We start from the raw sequence: 14,504 nt of genomic DNA, 5'->3' as shown, positions 1-14,504 counted from the left end.
AGCCACTGGACCACCAGGGAGATCAACATACCTCTCTTTGGAAGCTACTATCTCACAAAGATAACTCTCCTCCAGTCCCCACAGGTTAATTCTCAACGGGAAACTTCTACCTTCTTCCCAAACTTAACAGACTTAACAACACTGGAGATAACACCACTCAACTTGACGAATTCTAAGTCAGATAATCCCACCATCAACACACCATCTTTCACTCCAAACATTTAGAGCATCAGCTTCATCGAGATGGGGAAAACAAAAACAAAACAGCAGGCCAAAAGTGAAGGATGCTCTGAAGCTTCTAGAAGGCAACAAAGCTAACCTTCTGCTCCAGGGAGAAGACATTCTGTATGTGGTCCTGTTTTGACCAGAGAACCCAGGCCTATGATCAGGGCAAGGCTTTGTGGAAAGGACGGAGGGGGCAGGCGAGAAACGGAAGACCACGGTGATCATTCGGACATCAACAGGCTAAGAATTCACAAGGCATCTATTTCAAATGCCGCAGACCAGCCGTCATGAACGCTGTTTGATCAGTGTCTACCACGAAAAGCTGTACCTCCCAGACATCACAAATCCAGCCTATTCAGTCCCAGGTCGGTCAAATAATAATAATAACAAAAAACACGGTGTCTTGTAGGTGTCTGTGCTGTCTCCACCCCCACATCGCATTATTCCTACAGGATTTTAAAGGCTCAATGAGTCAAAATGGGGTCACACAGATGAAGTCCACATTTAAGCACTCATGATAAATGGGTCTGCTCCTCCGTCCACACCAGGGAGGTAAAAGTCCGCCCTAAATGCAAGGAAGTCCATCATCACACATGGGGGCCTCACACAGCTAGGTCTCTCTGCATTTATCTCTTCTTAATTTCTACAGGGCACAAGCCTCCATTCAACAATACGATTTTCACGGAACGGAAAATTCACGGTGTCAGGTCAAGAGGAGCGTTGAGAACCGATACGCTGGATAAAAATTATTATAATGATCTACCAAGCGCCCTGGAAAGCAAAACAGCATGACAGGCCCAGTAATACATAAACGTGTTCCATCTGCATACATTGTAATAACACGGCCACTGGAAGAAAATCCAGTGTGAACTTTCCTTACTGCCTCAGCGTCTGTGATTTAAACAAAATCAGGGGCTTCTTATTAATCAGTTCAATTCTCCTCTGAACCACCATCCACTCCATTCAGCCTGCACAACCAAAAATTTCTCATTAGCTTAAAAGAGACCGTGCTCAGGGAAAATCATTGTGTGTGCTAATTTCTACCAAAAAAAAAAAAAAAACCAGGAGAAATCAATTTTTCCTTACAAAGTTTCTAACTGGCAAAGGTCCACTCAAGAGTGCTGTGGTTTTCTGCTCCCCCCCCCAAGTACTATTATATTAATATAAAGGGACATAATAGTTTACATATTTGTTGAAAACACAGAAAGAAGTTAAATGAACTTTCCTTTTCTATTTACATGGCTGAAAAATTATGAACAAATAATCCAAACACACCATATTCACATTTAAAAATATTCAATGAATACTCAACATTTCTACTCTATTTCTTTTCACTGGGTGGGGATATGTGTATGATTGTTAGAATCTGCTCTCTAGTAAGCACCCCACTCCAGTACTCTTGCCTGGAAAATCCCATGGACGGAGGAGCCTGCTAGGCTGTAGTCCATGAGGTCGCATAGAGTCGGACACGACTGAGCGACTTCACTTTCACTTTTCACGCACTGGAGAAGGAAATGGCAACCCACTGCAGTGTTCTTGCCTGGAGAATCCCAGGGACGGCGGAGCCTGGTGGGCTGCCCTCTCTGGGGTCGCACAGAGTCAGACACGACTGAAGTGACTCAGCAGCAGCAGCAGCAGCAGGAGTATTCTTGCCTGAGAAATCACAGACAGAGGAGCCTGGTGGGCTACAATCCATGGGGTCACAAAAAAGAGTCAGACACGACTAAATAACAACACCCAATGTGTCATACCCAACACATACTTTTATCCACCAGGATGTACGCGTTCTGTCTAATTTGTTCACTGTTAGATTCTCTGCATCTAGAAGAATTCCTGAGACAGGTGGCAAGTGCTCTAGAAACATTTATTTACTGGTTAGGTGAACGCGTTCAGTCTGAGAGATGGTGTGAACGCAAATGACCCAGGAGCATACAAGTTCATCAAGAACTTCATGTGCAAATATTCTGCAAAGTGCTACGTGGTGTGGAAGGACCGTAGAGACAGACGCCTAAGCCCCTTCCTGTACAAGAAGCCTGTGCTACAAACCACACAGGCTTTGCATAAAAAGATAACTCCCAACAAACAGCACATTAGACTAAGTCTGACCGAGGTAGGAGGAAGACAACAAAGGCATGCTCTTTCATCTTTATTACTTCATGCAACCACTATAAACTCCCCGGAGATCATATTCCCACTTGGTGCACAAAGAAAGAGGTTCCTGGTCACCTGGCTGAAACTCAGAGTAAGTGGTGGGCAAGAAAGGAAACACAGATGAGCAGAAGATGGAACCCAGAAGCTCTCTGCAGGAGCCGTTGCTGTACCATATACCCCCATCCTCGTCCCACAGTCTAGAATTCTGCGTTGAACACGTGATTGTTTTAGCAACACCGTGTTCCCACTAGAGTGAGGACAAGGTCGAAGGTAGAATCTGCTAGACTACCATTATCAGACTACCATTATCCAATTCCATCCCTCACCCTTTGAGAACAGGAGACCTGGATTCTGTGTGGGCACATGGTCACACCCCTCTCAAAAGGACAAGTTTTCCCCGTAACCCAGTTCTAGCCAATGGCTACAAGCAAAAGTCAAATATGAAATCTCTAGTCTCTGCTCTTAAAGGCAATGAAATCCCCCTCCTCACTCCTACTCAGGGATGTGATTGTGAGGGCAGGAGCTGGGGCAGCCATTCCAGACACAGAGGAGGACAGAACTTTGGGGCTCCTACTGTGAGGCAGTGCTTTATGGAACGAGAGGTCCATCACCCCACTTGCAAAGCTACAGAAAGTTACATCTCAGCTGACTTAAGTGACTCACCCCATCACTGCCAAATTACCTTGCAGAAAGGTCAGAAGCTGCTTCCTGGCCTCTTATAACAACAGAGACATTCATCAACAGGGAAGAGGAAGTGAAGAAATTACAAACTACAGCTACTAATGATTTCCTGGTCAGAAACCTAAGACTTCACAGTGTGTTTTGGAACCAGTGTTCATTCATGGGCACCCTAGGGTGTTTTACCATATAAACAAAGCCTGAAGAAAATCCCTTTCATCAGAGGAGGCATCAGTTAGAGGCAGCCCTGAGTTTATGACTTTCTGGCTCTGAACCTGTATGAGTTTCAAAGCGTGTGCACATGGGGACCCCTGAACTTATAGGGTGCCAGGCTCCTCTGTCCGTGGGATTCTCCAAGAATGCAGGAATACTGGAGCAGGTTGCCAGATCCTTTTCCAAGGATCTTCCCGAGCCAGGGATCGAACTGGCAACTCCTGCAATGGCAGGTGGGTTCTTTATCACTAGCATCACCTGGGAAGCCCAATTCAACCTCTGAGACCTTTTTTTAAGTGCACAGCGGGAAGAACCAACCACCTTTATCTCACGGGGGATGCCAAGGGGTCAGAAAAACAGCGTAGACCGAGGACCTCGTTCCCTTCCACGTCAGCACCGCCTTTTGTGGCCAGGAACCCATACATCCGGCAGAGGTAAGGGGAGGTGGCCACGCATGAACACGGCTCACAGCGAGGCAAACAAATCCTCATGCTGACTCACCTGGGTATACAGAACACTTTAGGAAGGCCGACAGTGAAAGCAGGGCCCGTGTTCAGACTCGGATGTCACAACCAACCCACCGCCTGTGATCTCAAGCACTGCTTCTTTCCTTTGTGGTGTGAGAGCTCTGATGGGAGATGTGGATGGGCCAACGGAAATGCGACGTGGATGGGCCAACGGAAATGCGACGTGGATGGGCCAACGGAAATGCGATGTGGATGGGCCAACGGAAATGCAAGGTGAGCTTACATCTAATTAAAGAATGTTTAAACGCAAACTAATTTTCACAACATATTTAAACTTAACCCAGCATATCCCAAATAGCATCATTTCAACTGTAGTTCACACTGGTTTTTAAAAAAATTATTGAGATCTTCGACATTCCTTTTACCTACAAAATCTCTAAAATTCCCAAAGTCTATGTATTTTCCACTTGCGCCACATCTTAATTAGGAAACGGAATTTTCAAAGGAAATAGACCACGGCTATCAGAGTTCAGAAGATGTATTCCGTACACTGAAAACACAGGTACACACACCCATGTGATTCGCAACATACAACTTATGGAGCAGCTGAACCAAGGATCGAAATTTAAATCAATAAGGAAATAAAATCTCTAAATCTGATCCTCCGTAACCCTAGCTATATTTGAGGGTGCTCCTTGGGTCTACAAGGCTTGTGGCCCCTAAACTGCTAAGAAGCCTGCAGGAGTGAAAGTTTGATGATTGTAGTCTGCAGGATGGAAGGACCTGGGGACATTCCAGGCCACACGATTCCTCTGTAATCGGTCCACATGCAAATTCTTAAATTATGCACCCACAGCATTTTTTTTTCCCCTCGACAAATTTCAAATAGATTAAAAAGAAAACCGGACAGGCCACCCAACTTTTAAATTTTCTGAAAATAGTGTAACTTCCTGCTAGAAAATTATTTTTCATAATGCACATTTTCATATTTTTACATAGACACTGGAATTTGGGGGCTCAGACTGGACTGACCAAGGCAACGAGCCCAAAGTAAGAAGTGCTGTAGGTTTAAATTCCACGCTGGATTTTGCAGACTTAGTACAGAAATGGAAAGAACATAAGATATGTCTTGGATGATTTTTTAAATATGAGTAACTTGTCAACATGACACTATTTTGGGTAGTGAGTTGATTACATTAATACATATGTTGCAAATAATGGGCTTCCCTGGTGGCTCAAACGGTTAGATTTGCCTGCAGTGCAAGAGACCTGGGTTTGATCCCTGGTCCGGAAAGATCCCCTGGAAAAGGGAATGGCAACCCACTCCAGTATTCTTGCCTGGACAATCTCATGGACAGAGAAGTCTGGCAGGCTACAGTCCACAGTGTCCCAAAGAGTTGGGACATGACTGAGAGACTGTTTTTTTTCATTGTTGCAAATAATATTAATCGAGCATATATTTTGGAGAAGGAAATAGCAACCCACTCCAGTATTCTTGCCTGGAGAATTCTTTGGATGGAGGAGCCTGGTGGGCTGCTGTCCATGGGGTTGCACAGAGTCAGACATGACTGAATCGACTTAGCACGCGTGCATGCATTGGACAAGGAAATGGCAACCCACTCCAGTATTCTTGCCTGGAGAATCCCAGGGACAGAGAAGCCTGGTGGACTGCCGTCTATGGGGTTGCACAGAGTCACACAAGACTGAAGTGACATAGCAGCAGCAGCATATATTTAGATATATATTGAAAAAATAATTTATGATTTCTTTTTACTTCTCTACTGTGGCTACTAGAAAACCTTAAATTAAATTTATGGTTTGCAATCTACTTCTATTTGGCAAGTGCAAAAACCCAGACAGTTTCCATGGTGCCTGCAGGCTCTAAAATGTGTTGCTAATAGTCAGCTAGATGAAACCATAGCATTTTTCCAAGGCTTCTTTTGTGTCCACTGCAAAATTTTAATTAGATGCCCATCGCATCATTTTTTTATTCCGTGACCAATTCAAGACAGATTAATAATCACAAATTGTTCTAAATGCAGACCACCTTTCTCTAGTAAAAAAAAAAAAAAACAATTTTCAGTTTGAGGATTTTTTAATATAGGGACTTATCACAAGTTCTGTCAAGACGCCTGAAAGAGTTGTGGGTCTCAAAAAAGCCACGGTCATTGGCAGGTTGCTCGCTTTGTGGGCAAACACCGACCTCTCACCTGGGTGTGTACTGTTACACCTTCCAGTTTCAGAGCCACCTGGCCCAGCAGACAGCAAGGTGCGCTGTGAAGTCCAGGGCTCACTGCAGAGCACTGGGTGTGGACTGAGACTGGCTGAGCCTGTCTCATCTATAACCTGGGGGGTGACGTCACCAGAGCTGCACCCCTCTTCCTAGCAGGTTGCCATGGGAGACCCAGGGTGATGATGCTACAATGGACTCTGTACCACAGTCAACAGTACAGCTCAAATTTCAGTGCGACCGTGTTTAAGATGGGCTTCCCTGATGGCTCAGTGGGTAAAGAATCCGCCTGCAAACGCAGGAGACACAGGAGATTCGGGTTCAATTCCCTGGATCGGGACCAGGAAATGGCAGCCCACTCCAGTATTCTTGCCTGGAGAATCCCATGGGCAGAGGAGCCTGGCGGGCTACAATCCAAAGGGTTGCAAAGAGTCGGACACGACTGAGCTTGCACACATTCTGTTTAAGATAGGGTGCTGCTGAACAGATATTTTAGCCAGGACTAAGGACAGTTTTTCTTGCCGTTATTGTTATATTAAACCTCCTGTTAGACAAGGCTTCCTGCCCCTTACACTGTCGGCTATCACTTTTAAAGTTTAATTAAGCCTCGCCTACTCAAAGCGCTGGAGAACCCACAGCTAGAGATGCTTAGGCTCCCAGCACAGGGAGCTGTGTGCATCTCATCAATGATGACAAACTGAACATTCGAAGGCCTCCTTTTGCAAGAGGCCCTTTATTGTCACTTTGAGGTCTACTTTGAACTAACAATAAAAAAAAAATACACCATTCAGAGATGGATTGGTTGAGTTGCCTAGCCACTGAGTTGTTTTCTAGCCACTGAGTCTCCTGAGTCGTGTTCCACTCTTTTGCAACCTCAAAAGACTGTAGCCCACCAGACTCCTCTGTCCACGGGATTCTCCAGGCAAGAACACTAGAGGGGGTTTCCATTTCTTTCTCCAGGGGTATCTTCCTGACCCAGAGATCGAAGCCGAGTCTCCTGCATTGGCAGCCGAATCTTCTGCATTGGCAGGCCAATCCTTTACTGCTGAGCCACCAGGCAAGCCCAGGTTGGTGTTAAGGAGAAGGAGTTTATTTTGCAACAATGGTACGATAGTATAGGAGAGCTTTCTACTTTTACTACTTGGGCAGAGGGAATATGGCTTCCGTTTGCCCACAGTTGGAACCGGTACCCTGCACCTATCTGTGTTAACCACACGCCCTGGGAAACGGAGTTCAAACTGAGCATCTCTCACCTTGAGCCACCGTGGGGAAAGGAACCTGGGAGTGAGTCCTCTCCCCATTCCTCATTTCTGTGTGTAATCGCAGAGTGTAGAAACAAGGAAACTCCTAGTGTGTAGCAGTAACATACTGAGAGGAAACAGGACCCTGAGACCTGAGAAGATGCATGTTACTATAGAAATAAGGTCATTTTTCCACGTATTACCTCATCGATTGAAATTTGGCAGGAAATGATTCATGGCTAGACTCTCACCTATTGAACATAATCTAGAGCAAAAACATTCACACATCATTGAGAAGCGAAAGCTGTTAAGCTACAAGGCGACAAGAAGCGTATCCCAAAATCATTACATTTGTTTTTAATAATCTATCGATGAATTTTTTTTTTTTTTTGCGGGCACATCAAGAGGCATGCAGGATTTTATAGTACCATGACCAGGGATCAAACCAGCAACCCCTGCCGTGGAAGTGCCGAATCTTAACCACCTGACCGTCAGGGGAGTCCTTCTACTGATCATTGCTGTATCATCTTTTTCCTCGCCTTTCATTCATTTCCTTTCCGGGTTTGGAAATGGAAAAAAAAAAAAAAAAGAAATACTTAAACACTCTAAAAGGAGGAACTGAAATAGATCTTTGCAAAGCTTTCCAAATGTGTGATGTTATACAACAGCGCAAGGAGAGAGAAGCAACAGCAAACGCAGAGACGCCTCACTGATGACTTCAGAGCAACACAGAAAACAACCAATCCCCTCCTTGTCCCTAGCATGCCACGAAACGGCACCGTGCTTCAAAGACACGGCAGAGACATTCGATCTATTCATTTGCACAGCAAAATATATGTCACCCGTACACACTCAGTCACACCTAGACACACACCCTTGGGAAACAAACTTGGGCTAATGACAAGTAGAAGCAAAGTGCAAGCCGGCCTATTGATAATTATAAATATTTTAAGATCTTTTGCAGGCTAACCTAAGAATCTGCGCTTTTCCTACAGATGTCATTCTGTAAAAACATCGTCTTCTGATAAACACACTGGGAATCGTGAGATGAGCTGAACTCACGTAGAGCAGTGATATTCAAAGGCATCAATTCTCATCCATGAGCAGTCACAGCGCACATCCCCCCCTCCCCCCACAACGGCTTTAAGGAAAGGGGTCAAAGAGTTAATGAGCAAAGAAGGTATTTTGGTATAATCTCAGTAATAAGTTCATATGCTGACCCGCCTTCCTGCTTTCTGGACTCAACTCCTGTTTAAGACGCAGCCCCAATATACAGACTCACAGTCTGGCTCCAGTCGGGAGACTCAACTTCCCGGCAAACGCCAGAAACGGCCCGTGTAGCTGAAACTCTGACAGTGCAGTCTTTATTAAAACAGCTGGCATTCACGTGGAACCCAGAGAGCGTAACCCCAAACAGAACCCAAGCCATTGCTTGCAAAGCAACTTACGTCCAAGTCACAGAAAAAAAAAAAAATGCAAAAGACTGGCGAACAGGATGAAATAGTCCACCTCATTTTTTTTTTTTAAATCAAAGACATGCAAAAACAAAACAAAAAAAGTGCCCTCGTTCCCGTCTCAGTTGACCACAATGTCCTGAGCTGTCTGAGAGGCGGGGCCCCATCCCCCACCCCAGCCCACCCAACCCTGGGCTCCCTGGCAACAGGGAACAACCAGCACAAACTTTCAAGGAAAGCAATTTGGTAATCGGTCTCAAGAGCCCTACAGCTCCATTCCCAGCCATCTCTCCTAAGGCAAAAAAAAAAAATTGGAAGCAATCTGAAGCTCCGGCAACAAATGTTAAATCAATTACGGCACACAAACTCGACGGGATGGATGCCTGAAAAATGTTTTCAATGAACGTCGGCAATGATCACAAGGCTCACTCCGTAAGGTTAAGTTGGGAGAGCCGGGTCACAAAGCTGAACCTTCCTGACGTTTCATGCACAGGAATACAGGCAGCTGGGAGGAGATGTACCAACAGTCTGATGGGGGAACTGGCGTGGGTGGGCTCAGAGGTGTTTATTTTGTTTCCAGATTCCATTCTTTGCTTTTTTTCCCAAATTGCTCATTCTATGCAGCACATTGCTTTTAGAAATCAGAAAAGAGGGACTGAAAATCCTGGCCAGCAAAGAGTAATGACTAAATTCCTCATCTGCCAAGGATGAAGAAGATGAATTAAGACAGCGATGTACCTGTTCACCTCTTTCCCAAGAACGTCAACGATGGTTTTCCTCAAGAGGCGCGGTGTGCCAGCTCGGGGCGGGGGCGGGGCGGAGATTCCTTCTCCTCGGGGGTTCACAGTGATCAGCCTCCTCTGAGTCACCTTGTGAAGGTTTATGATGCCAGAGTCTATAAACACAACATTAAATATTTATGGTTGATATTTGCTGCTTCTAAAAATAACGTGGAGGAGAAGGTCTCTTAACAAGGCCTCCTGTTGACCTTCTCGATGAAATCACCAAGGCTGCTGATTCTGTAAACACGATGACAGCCACCCACAGGCCCTGGAAATCCGTAGGCCAATGCCGCCTTCTTAATCCAGTGGACCCCCCCAGCCCCGGGGGGCCCTTTCCACCTGAGCCAGGTACCCTTGGCCTTCATACCCCAGTGTTGATGGGGCCCCAAACCTGCTTATGCGATGGGGCATCTTACTCCATCAATGAAATGTAACGAAATATTACATAAGCTTATCAGTTAGGAAGACAGTCTTTTTTTCCCCCTACCAAAACTACTTTCGATGCTTTGTTACAGACTAACAGACACGTCATCAGACAAAAATGTACCATGAGGGGCTTCCGGAAGGTCCGGTGGTTAAGACTCGAGTGAGTGTCCACCGCAGGGGATGTGGGTTTGACCTCCTGTCGGGGAAACTCAGATCACACATGCTGTGTGCATGGTACAGAGTGCAGCCCAAAATTAAAAAAAAAAAAAAAAAGTTATCATGAAAACGCTGGCGGGGTGGACAAGAGTGAAGAGATCTCAGAGAAGGCAGTGAACATGCAGATGGATTCCGTGCGGAGGTGGTTTCCTTCGGGAACCACTGCGCTTCACGGGACTCAACCCTGGAAACGGCAGAGGGTGCATCATGGGTACAGTTTATTACGGACAGACGACCCCAAACTGGAATTACTGGACCCGTATTCCAAGACAAGGCTGAATTACCTTCCATCAAGCAATGAGTGAAGAAACCTGCGTTTAAATTTGCTGCTGTTTAGATGCTGTCGTATCCCACCCTTTCGCAACCCTGTGGACTATAAAGCCCGCCAGGCTCCCTCTGTTCACGGGATTTTGCAGGCAAGATCACAGCAGCGGGGGGCTGCCCTGGCGATCCAGTGGTTCAGACTCCGTGCTTCCCACTCAGGGGGCACGGGTTCGATCCTTGGCGGGGGAAATAAGATCCCACGAGCCTCATGGTGCAGTCCCCAAAAGTTAAAAAAAAGAAATACTACTACTGGAGTGGGTTGCCATTTCCTTCTCCAGGGGATCTTCCCGACCCCGGGATCGAACCAGCATCTCTTGCCTTCGCAGGCTGTTTCTTTATCGCTGAGCCACTAGGGAAGCCTAGCATTCAAACAGCTTAAGCTTAAGTCTCCAGGAGGTGACGCTTACCTTGCTCCCCCTATAGCAGTAAGCATGGGCTTTGAAAGAAGTGTGGGCTTTGAAAGAAGTGTGGACACACAAGAGAGGGGAAAGTGGTAACTCGACACTGAAGGGACTCTGCAAACGCAAACCCTGAGCAGAGGGCAAGCTCTGCAAGCTCATCAGCATTAGGTCACGTTGAGAGTCCCGGCCCTGGAGGCAACGTGATCACAGGGCCCGTCTCTGCGGTCTATGTCCCCCAAACTCATAAGCCCAGCCTCATCACGGGGCACACACGTGCCAAGCCCAAAGTGAGAGACGTTCTACGAAAGTCGCGGCCGGTATCCCTCAAAACAGAGCCACCACCACCAAACAAAGTCCGAGACGCTGCCCTGGCCCAAAGGAAAGATGGAGACAGGACAACTGAGTTCAGTGTGATGGGGACGGGAATTCTGAGACAAAAAAGGACATGGATCGAGAAAAGGTTAAACGTGAAAAATAATCAGATATACAGTGGACAAAATTTTTTTAAATCATGTATACGTGTTTCATTTCTTTTTTTCTAATTGATTTATTTTAATTGGAGGCTAATTACTTTACAATGCTGTAGTGGTTTTTGCCATACTTGACATGAATCCACCACGGGTGTACATGTGTCCCCCATCCTGAACCCCCCTCCCACCTCCCTCCCCATCCCATCCCTCTGGGTCATCCCAGTGCACCAGCCCCGAGCACCCTGCCTCATGCATCGAACCTGGACTGGCGATCTGATTGACGTATGATAATATACATGTTTCAATGCTATTCTCTCAGATCATCCCACCTTCGCCTTCTCCCACAGAGTGCAAAAGACTGTTCTGTACATCTGTGTCTCTTTTGCTGTCTCACATATAGGGTCATTGTTACCATCTTTCTAAATTCCATATATATGTGTTAGTACACTGTATTAGTGGTTTTCTTTCTGGCTTACTTCACTCTGTATAATAGGCTCCGGTTTCACCCACCTCATTAGAAGTGATTCAAATGCATTCTTTTTAATGGCTGCTTTCTGATGAAATGCCCAGAGAGGGGCCTCATTCTTCCTGCAAACACGGCTCAACCATCATGGTTAAGAAATCTGTGCAGGAGTGTCTGTACGTGCCACCTACATCAAGGTCCATGTCTCTGGGTAGCAAATCCACACACACACACAGGTTCCCAATCCCACCCCCATCTGGGTCAACAGCTGTTACTGTGCCCAAACCATCAGTAATTCCCTCACGGTTATGAGCGAGCCTCACTCCAAATCTTTGGACGCATCAGCAGTCCTCAGTCTTGGCAACCCTGGAGGAAACATACGTGTGCACACACACACACACACACGATCCTATCAAGTTGCATTTCTGTCCTTCAAAATGCCATTTTCTTTCATGTCTCTTTGACTTTCCGCTTTTCCTCCCTTAGGAATTTTGGCTATCTGCCTTAGCTGAACTTGAAAAGGCAGGGAAGATGAGTGTCCATGGGAAAAAAACTAAAGTTGGGGTTGGGGGGAAGGATACTGGCAAATCCCTGGACAGCGGCGTGATGGCCACTAGCTGTGAAGGTTGCAGTATCTCCAACCTTGTGCCAAACAGACCAGGGGCATTTAGGGCAAGTAAAGGGCTCCCCGTGCAGCCTTTCCACATGCCAAGGCTTCTTCTGTACATGAAGGCTGCTGACGCAGCCGCTCTGGGGGTCAGACCCTTTGGGGTCCACCTTGGGCCAGGTCCACTTCCCTAGCCCGGAAACCCACTCCTCTCTCTGCACAGCAGTTGCCTTTCTAGAAAACGAGAACGATAAGAGAATCCTGACTCTGAGGATCCTCCGAAATGTTCATCAAGTCAACCTGCGGGTGGAGAATTCACAAAATTCAGTTCCCTACCCACCGGGGTTCATTTCTTCTGTCTCTGCTCAGTCCTATCTGACTCTCTGTGACCCACCCCGTGGACCATGTAGCCCCCACTGGGCTCCTCTGTCCCTGGGATTCTCCAGGCAAGGATACTGCAGTAGGTTGCCATGCCCTCCTCCAAGGGGAATCTTCCTGACCCAAGGATGGAACCTAGATCTTCTGCACTGACAGACAGGTTCTTTACAGTCTCAGCCACCAGGGAAGCCCTTTCTTCTATCTTCTGCTGCTGCTGCTAAGTCACTTCAGTCGTGTCCGACTCTGTGCGACCCCGTAGACGGCAGCCCACCAGGCTCCACCGTCCCTGGGATTCTCCAGGCAAGAACACTGGAGTGGGTTGCCATTTCCTTCTCCAATGCATGGAAGTGAAACAAAAGTCGCTCAGTCGTGTCCGACTCTTCGCGACCTCATGGACTACAGCCTACCAGGCTCCTCCGTCCATGCGATTTTCCAGGCAAGAGTACTGGAGTGGGTTGCCGTGGCCTTCTCCTGACGTGCCTTTAAATTACCGTGAAGAGGTCATTTGAGCTTACACTTGACCTCTGCACTTTTACAGCCTCACCGGCACATGGAGGTTATCTGCGGAATGAATGAATGATGTTAGCGCTGACACTGAAATGCAATAAAGATGTTATCATCCTTGAAACTGTTAGAAAGAGCTCAGGGGCGGGGAAAAAAATTCTCATTCATTTTTTTTTCCCCCATTAACTTTGCCTAGAAGACAAAAAAAAAAAAAGGCAATTCATTATTTAGAAAAGGCAAGGGCAACCTTTCCTAAATGCCTTGGGGCAGAAGGTGAACGTGCAGGGGCAGCAATAATTCAGGCAGTCACTGAAGATTTATTTACCCGAGTTTAAGGAGGAAATGGGAGGAGAGCTGACTGGCCACGTCCACCGGTGGGGGCTCAATGGATGTTTCCATTTCCTGGGAGGGAAACTGACTTTCTGTCCAAGAATATCATGGAGAGCACAAAACAGGTGCATAATTTTTTATTTAGCTAGGTAGTAAAGCGATGGGCTTCTGAGATGCTGCTCGTGGGAAAGAATCTGCCCGCCAGTGCAGGAGATGCAAGAGACTCGGGTTCGATCCCTGGATTGGGAAGATTCCCCTGGAGAAGGAAAACAGCAACCCGCTCCAGTATTCTTGCCCTGGAGAATCTCATGGACAGAGGAGACTGGTGGGCTACACAGTCCATGGGGTCAAGAAGAGTTAGACACGACTGAGCACGCACACACACACACACACTCCATGGGGTCAAGAAAAGTCAAACATGACTGAGCATGCACACACACACACACACTCCATGGGGTCAAGAAAAGTCAGACACGACTGAGCACGCACGCACACACACACACACACACACACACACACACACACACAGAGTAAAGCGACAGTCATTACATGCAGATTCTACTGTATCCAAAAGTCAGGGCACAGACACAGCTACAGAAATTTCCCCCCACTTTCTGACAGTTGACTAAGTACTCAAGTGAGTAATTCTCTGACCAAGATGGCAACTTACGGGTGCAGAAAATAAAAGGCTGTAGTACGCAGCCTCTTCACATGCATTTTTATTTGTTCTTTGTTATCTCATTTATGTGGCCCCAGCATGTAGCATGTGGACTCTCAGCTCCCCGACCAGGGCTTGAACCTGTGCAGCTTAAGGATGGAGTCCTAACCACTAGATGCCAGATAAGGCCCCAGGCAGCCTCTGAGATGAAATCCAAGGAGCCCCACCCCACTGGTATCTGCACCCAGGAACCACCCCAACCCACACTGACCAGGATTGGTCTATG

The 14,504-nt window shown here is 46.8% G+C and overlaps 1 protein-coding gene across 5 annotated transcripts in view; it reads right to left on the bottom strand.

The window, feature by feature from the left end:
* The window catches only part of TBL1X (transducin beta like 1 X-linked), a 247,955-nt gene that overhangs the window by 104,797 nt on the left and 128,654 nt on the right, over positions 1-14,504 (bottom strand). For 4 of the 5 annotated variants that reach the window (XM_027534937.1, XM_027534941.1, XM_027534939.1 and 1 more), the window contains exon 3: positions 9,398-9,554. The exons of the other annotated variant lie outside the window; for it this stretch is intronic. The gene's annotated coding sequence lies outside the window, so the exon portion shown is untranslated. The remainder of the gene's footprint in view (positions 1-9,397; positions 9,555-14,504) is intronic. 5 annotated transcript variants of the gene reach the window in all.

Source organism: Bos indicus x Bos taurus, chromosome X, assembly GCF_003369695.1.
Source record: "Bos indicus x Bos taurus breed Angus x Brahman F1 hybrid chromosome X, Bos_hybrid_MaternalHap_v2.0, whole genome shotgun sequence".
NCBI classification, from domain to species: Eukaryota; Metazoa; Chordata; class Mammalia; order Artiodactyla; family Bovidae; genus Bos; species Bos indicus x Bos taurus.
The sequence above is the reverse complement of the archived record's forward strand: the minus strand, read 5'-3'. Positions and strand labels throughout refer to the sequence as shown.